The sequence below is a fragment of the Cariama cristata genome, unplaced genomic scaffold (assembly GCF_000690535.1).
Source record: "Cariama cristata isolate BGI_N322 unplaced genomic scaffold, ASM69053v1 scaffold14610, whole genome shotgun sequence".
Lineage (NCBI taxonomy): Eukaryota > Metazoa > Chordata > Aves > Cariamiformes > Cariamidae > Cariama > Cariama cristata.
Window position 1 is genome coordinate 27,436 of NW_009596496.1, and position 6,081 is coordinate 33,516.

Sequence of the window (6,081 nt, forward strand, 5' to 3'; positions counted from 1 at the left end):
GGACAACTGAATCTTGAACAAACCTTTCTACTGCTGGTATCTGCTCGGTGCAGGTGCTTCCCATGAACCTGATCTAATGCACATGGAGAGCTCAGCAATGGTTCTGCTTGGGATTTTTTCTGTGCTTGTCCCTGCAGCCTGGGCTTCAGCAGTAGGAAAGAGGCCTCATCTACAAAAGCTGTGTGGCCACACGGCTCACAGGAGGGTAAAGGGAGATGGGGGAGGGAGGAGATGGCCCTCTTAGCCGGCTGTATTTTGTGGAAAGCAATGTTTTCGGTGTCCTTCCTTGCCAGGCAGTTTATCTTTCCTCTGGCTGATGGCTCTCCTCAATGTACAGGGTTTGCAGTAGAGTTGTCATGGTCTCCTGCTGTGATAGATGGCACCAGTAGATCTTTATTGCTCTGTATTTGAGAACGCAGATAGGAAGGATGCAAGAAGTATGTTTTGCTCCTGTCCTGTGTATGCGGCCAGCACCAGCCCTGACCTTGCAGTGATAGTCTGTGAGCAGGACCAGGAAAGAGAGAGGAACTCGGTGTGGAGGCTGCTGCAGATTAGAGCTGAGGGGTATAGCAGAATGTATAGGTGAAGAGTGTGAAGAACATCCGTGTTATGGTCCCTGCAGTTTCCACTCCTGAATGAAGTCCTAATTGTAGTGTCCTTAGCTTTTTAAGGCTTTGCCTTTAAAGATCATCATAATAATGGTAGGGGTAAAGGGAACATTGAATGTATATGCGAGAGCAATTATGGTGTCTGTGTGTGTGTGCTGGGCATTTTGTGGGCTTTAGATTAAATAAAAACATAGTTTAGCTAATCCTGTTTTCTGGATATGTATTTATTGTTTAAAAATTAAGTCTATGACTTCGACCAGAGGGAACAAAGTGGGTAGAAAGTAGCAGACTGCAATCAATACCTAAACTTTCACGGTTGAGAAACACCTTGTAGAAAGTAGTCCTGCTCCTTAACCCTGTTTTAGAAACTTGGAGTGAGAGTTTAGATCTACTGATGTGTGTTGAAACAGCTAGGGATTGTGCTTCTCCAGAGTGGGCAGCCATCAGCCCTGGATCTCATTAACTTCTTGCAGGACTATTTTGTCAGATCTTGGAAGTGTTAATCCTCCTCTAGTTGTTTGCCTGTGTTAATATGTAGAGGTATTACATTTTTCCCCCTCCATTATTCTGCCAAGGAAACTCTAACAAATCCTTCTCTTTCGCAGGATTTTTTTGGCTGGCCATTGTACCCAAACTACTGCATGAGTATATATATTCTTATGATGTTCTGGACTTAGTACCAGTGTCATAGGTGAGGAACTGTGGCTGAGAGAAAGCAAGTTACATGCTTAAGTCAGGTAGGGACACTGCCAGGGCTGGAAATGAAGCCCCAGAGTACTGAACTCTGCTTCCATGCCCTCGTTACAAAGGCAACACTTTTTCTGTGCTCAAAATTAACAGGACTGATTAATCTTCTGAAGGAAGCTTTTTCAAATGTAGCTGACCACTCTGATGTATTCTAAAGTCCCTAAAAAACGCCTGTTTAGCAGAAACCGCTTTTTTTTTAAAGAAAAAAAAACAAACCAGTGTGAATGAATCTTCTTCCAGAAGAGATCTCTTAGCAGGATCAAAAAACAAAGAAATAAATTATCTCCTTTAGATGCTGAGAGAAATGGTCATTGACTGTGGTGTCAGTCCCTGAGCAAGCCACCCCCCAAAAACCAGGCTGTGAGTGCTTACTGTCCACCAGGCTATTGGGCTGGCTGCTGGCTGTCAAATCCCTTTGCTTCAGTAAACTGACATCTTGTTTTCTGTCCTCCTGTAAGTCTCCTGAAGTGGCCCTATGTCCACAGCTAATAGTTTGATTAATATGACTCATGAGACACCCTGCATGGATCTGGGTGGGCTTGAAGGGCCGGGACTGGTGGAGGGCTTCATCTGGAACAGGGCACTGAGCCTACGTGATTCTCATCAAGGGATGATGTCAGATGGAGTTATACGTCTACAAGGATGATGTCAGATGAGGTTATATATCTACAAAGGCTCTTCACTTTAATGCCTGTTTGCTGAATAACTCTTCTTTGAGCTCTGCAGGACAGCTCTGACTTTGCATATGACACTAAAAATTTAATCATATATGAAAGAAACATAATCTGTCAATGCATCGCACTAGAGATGGATTGATGGCAGTTGCTTTTGTTCTATTTAAAATAGCCTCCGCACACAACTGTACGTCTGGAAAATTGGAGCATCATTTTGGTAGGTACGTGTGACATTTTATCTTTGCAAGAATGATATATCATAAATGAAACCTGAGCTGGACTTTCTTTTTATTCCTCCACATTGTTCCAGGTACCTGCTAATACCTCCCATAATTGCTAATGGTTCTGTGGGTTGAAAATGGCTACAGAGCCTATCAGAAGCTGTAAGAGGACAGGGAATCCATGCTGGAAGGCAAGATCTGAATCTTTCCAACTCTGCGGCAGCTCTGATCCAATTCTCAACTTCCTGGCCTCAGACCAAGGATTAGTTTGTTCTTTTTTTTGCATAAAGTACTATTGTAAGACTGCCCAGAACATAAACGTATAACTTTTCACTAAAAAAAAAAATCCTCCTCCTCAGCTGCAGTTAGCCAGTATGTGTATCCTTAAACTGAAAGGGAGCATCTTCCAGCTGGAGGGTGGCCTGTGATGATGGAGTGTTATTCTGTACTAGCTTGTACTGCTCTCTGCTTGAAGGTTTATTTGAGCAAAATTTTACTGGCTTGATGTGTAGGAAAAGTAGGGACAACATACTACCAAAATAATTCCTGTATCAGTACAACTTGTCTCTCTGCAGGAAGGTTTTCTGAGTAAAACTCCAGTGTTTTCTCTCTGGGATGTGTTTCCCTTAGGAGCCATCAAGAATGAAATATCCATCGAAAATCTTTTAGTTACTATTTTGGAACAGAAATGTTTCAGACAAAGCAGATGAGCCTAATCTGTATCCCTGGAAGGTATGGCCCCCTCAGGTTGCCGTGTGTGTAACGGATCCAACCAAGCAATGGCTTTTCGCCTCTGCTGCTCTCGTGAGGCAATTCCACAACCCCCTGCCTGTGACAGTTACACGTCTTCTCGCTTACTCATGGCAATTTAGGCCAATGTGTTTTATTGCGAGCATCAGCCTTTACCAATACGTTAAGAGGGGAAGGAGTGCCTGAAACTAGACAGCAGTCAAATTTTCCCCTTCACTGTCATTTAAACAAGTGAAGTCCTTTCAGTCTCTTATCATACTATGGGTTAGCTATACCTGTGATCATCCCTCGAGTCCTTTTCTGCATCTCTTTAAGGACATAGAATCTGTTTGGCCAGAACTGTACAGGAGGGATCGTGTTTGGGTCTGGTACAAGGGCTTATGTCTGCCTTCACTTCGAATGCAGACCATGACTGCAGTTTTCTTTTTGCACTGGTGTCACACAATTGTCCTGCTAAGGTCTTGTATACTCAGGTCTCCCTCCTCTGCTCTTATTAAATGATGAGCTCCCTGATTAAATACAAATTTATTGTCTCTGTATAAATGTCTATGTGCTTTTGGGCTGTTAGGTTTCATCAAGAGCTTAGAGCAAAACCAAGTCTACTTGTGCTTTCCTAAGGTTGTCTGTCCCCTGGAATTTGGAGAAGGCACTTCTGCAGGACCCAGCTCTCCCTGCTTACGCTGTGATGGTCGCTTTTCTCCTGGCTGGGTTTTATGACACTGTTCTCTTGATCTTCTTTCTGGTCAGCTGAAGTTAGTTTTGCATCTGACAGAAGTAACATTGAAGAACCTTTAAGCTGGCTCTTATGCCGTTACCTTCTGTTTGTGAGAGGCAAGTTGCTTAGACCTGTTGTGTTGCTCTCCCACTCTTTCTTTCAGACAGGCCCCTGATTTATTTAGATTAGTACACACATAAAAGAAACGTTAACGTAACCACTGTTATTACAAATTACTTTGTCCAGACACCAGCCATTACAAAATTTACCCCGCTGCTATTTACTGCCCTAGTGCTGCTGGCTCCTGCCCATGTTTAACTCTTGGTCACTTGACAAAAGAATTTCCCTCCCAGAGTGCCCACTCTAAAGAATTTGCTGTGACTACTCAGTGCCTTGCTTGTCCTAGAAGTCTCCAGAGGAAACAGTATCTCAGTTTTTTGATGTTTGAAGCTAGAGACCTCTTTTTCTCTCTCAGTCAGTGCAAGATAAAAGTAAGTAAAGAAGTAAAGGATAAAAATCTGCTTTTCCTCACTGCAGGTCACTGCTATCAGATCTTTGCATCGCCTGTGCAGTACAATGGCAGGGGCACTGGATCATCCTTACACAGGAGCTCTGTAGCTTTTCACTGCGCATTTATAAATTAAGGTGATGCTGTTGGGTCCAGAAACCTTTTTACCCTTTGGCAACATAATTCCAGGGAAACTTTTCCCTCTTCTGCTTATGAGTAGTATTTTCTTCTCAGTGCAGTGTGTGGAAAGGTCATTACAGCATTAATGCTTCTCTCCTGCAATGCAGTGTTGCATTCAAGAGTTGGGGCTGCTCTGCCCTGTTCTCCACCCTCTCCCTAATGTCACTCTGAGATGGGCTTCGATGCTGCTTGGGACAGGTCCTGCCTGGGATCAAAAGGCCGGTCAAAGCCAGGGTCAGGGAAAATAACAAAGCATTGAGTTTGCTGTCTGACTCATCTAGTGATCAATAGTGACTTTTATCAGGGACCTGCACCTATAATTTCTCTAATACTAAATGTGGTCTGTGAGCTCGAGACGGGCTGTCTGCGTTTCCCCTATTTAAGATGCTTTGCAAGTGCCTGTGACCATATAAAGCTACGTGAGCCTGTGCCCAGTGCTGTGATCTAGCCTATGACATGTCCCAGGTTTCTAATCTCCGGGAATGAGAAAGGACCATGTGTCTGCAGTGTGTCACTTCCGAATAACTGCATTGGGAAGGGATGATGTTTAGCAATTGTAGCATCAGAAGCGATACACATAGGATGGCACAGGTTAAAACAGGAGCAGATGCCTCCCAGCATGTATGTGTCTGTATTGGTTATATGATACCCTCAAACTCCAGATGCTTTACCAGGCACAATGCAGGCACTTCTCCCCAAAATCCTAATCCTTCCGGGAAGGCAGGAGGCAGGAGAGAACAATATGATGCTAATGTGCTTTCCTGTGGGCATTACAAAAGATGGGTTCTTTTGGAGGACTGCGTTTGTATCTCTGCAGGGAGGGAGGGTTTCGAGAGAGGAACAAGGACGTAAGGAACCAGAATAAAAAGCTTGTTGTGGGAGTACTAAACAGAAGATGGAGACTCACTTGAGCTGAGTCACGTATTCTTAAGTCGCTGTGCTGTGGCCAAGAAGGAGCTGGTACCTAAGAGGCAGGGCAGCGGCTGTGCTTGCCGTATCTCCAAGATGCAGAAAGGCACGGAGGCAGGCAGAATTTTGTGCTCCAACTTTGATCAGCAATGGCCCTTTAAGGCTGCGCAAGGCGTGCAGTGTGGATACTGCCCAGTCCAAACCCAGCACCCACGTGAACTGTACCCGGGTGGGCAGTGCCAGGCTGGCACAGAAAAAGCCTCCCGATGTAAGAGGGAATCTGACTGAACTTGCAGGCTCCCACCAGCTCTGCTCCCCTTTTCTTTGGGACAAATGAGAAGAACCTGTCTCCAAGCACAAGATTTTGGGGGTATGTGTCAGAGTAAGAGATGCCTGACAGTAAAACATCCGTCTTGCCCTGATTTCTGCCTGGGGTGCTGCAATGTCGAGTGAAATAACCTTCCAAGCTGGCTCTGGTGCAGAGGTATTTTGGCTTATGTTATTGCTGGGAGCTTTCTCTCTGATGAGCTCTTTCTGCCTCTCTCTGTTCCTGGTCTCTGGCTCTCTTCACTCTTTTTTTTCCTTGGGCTGAGATGTGTGCTGTCTGTAATGTATCAGGAAGTAATACGCAACTCTCATTATCTGTGCATCAGGGAGAGAATTATTGACTGAGTGCTGAGCAGTCAAGTTATTGATTCAAACCATAGCCCAGTCTCTCCGTCTGCCGCTTAGAGTGGCTGGTTACGTCCTTCTGGTTCATTGCATTTAA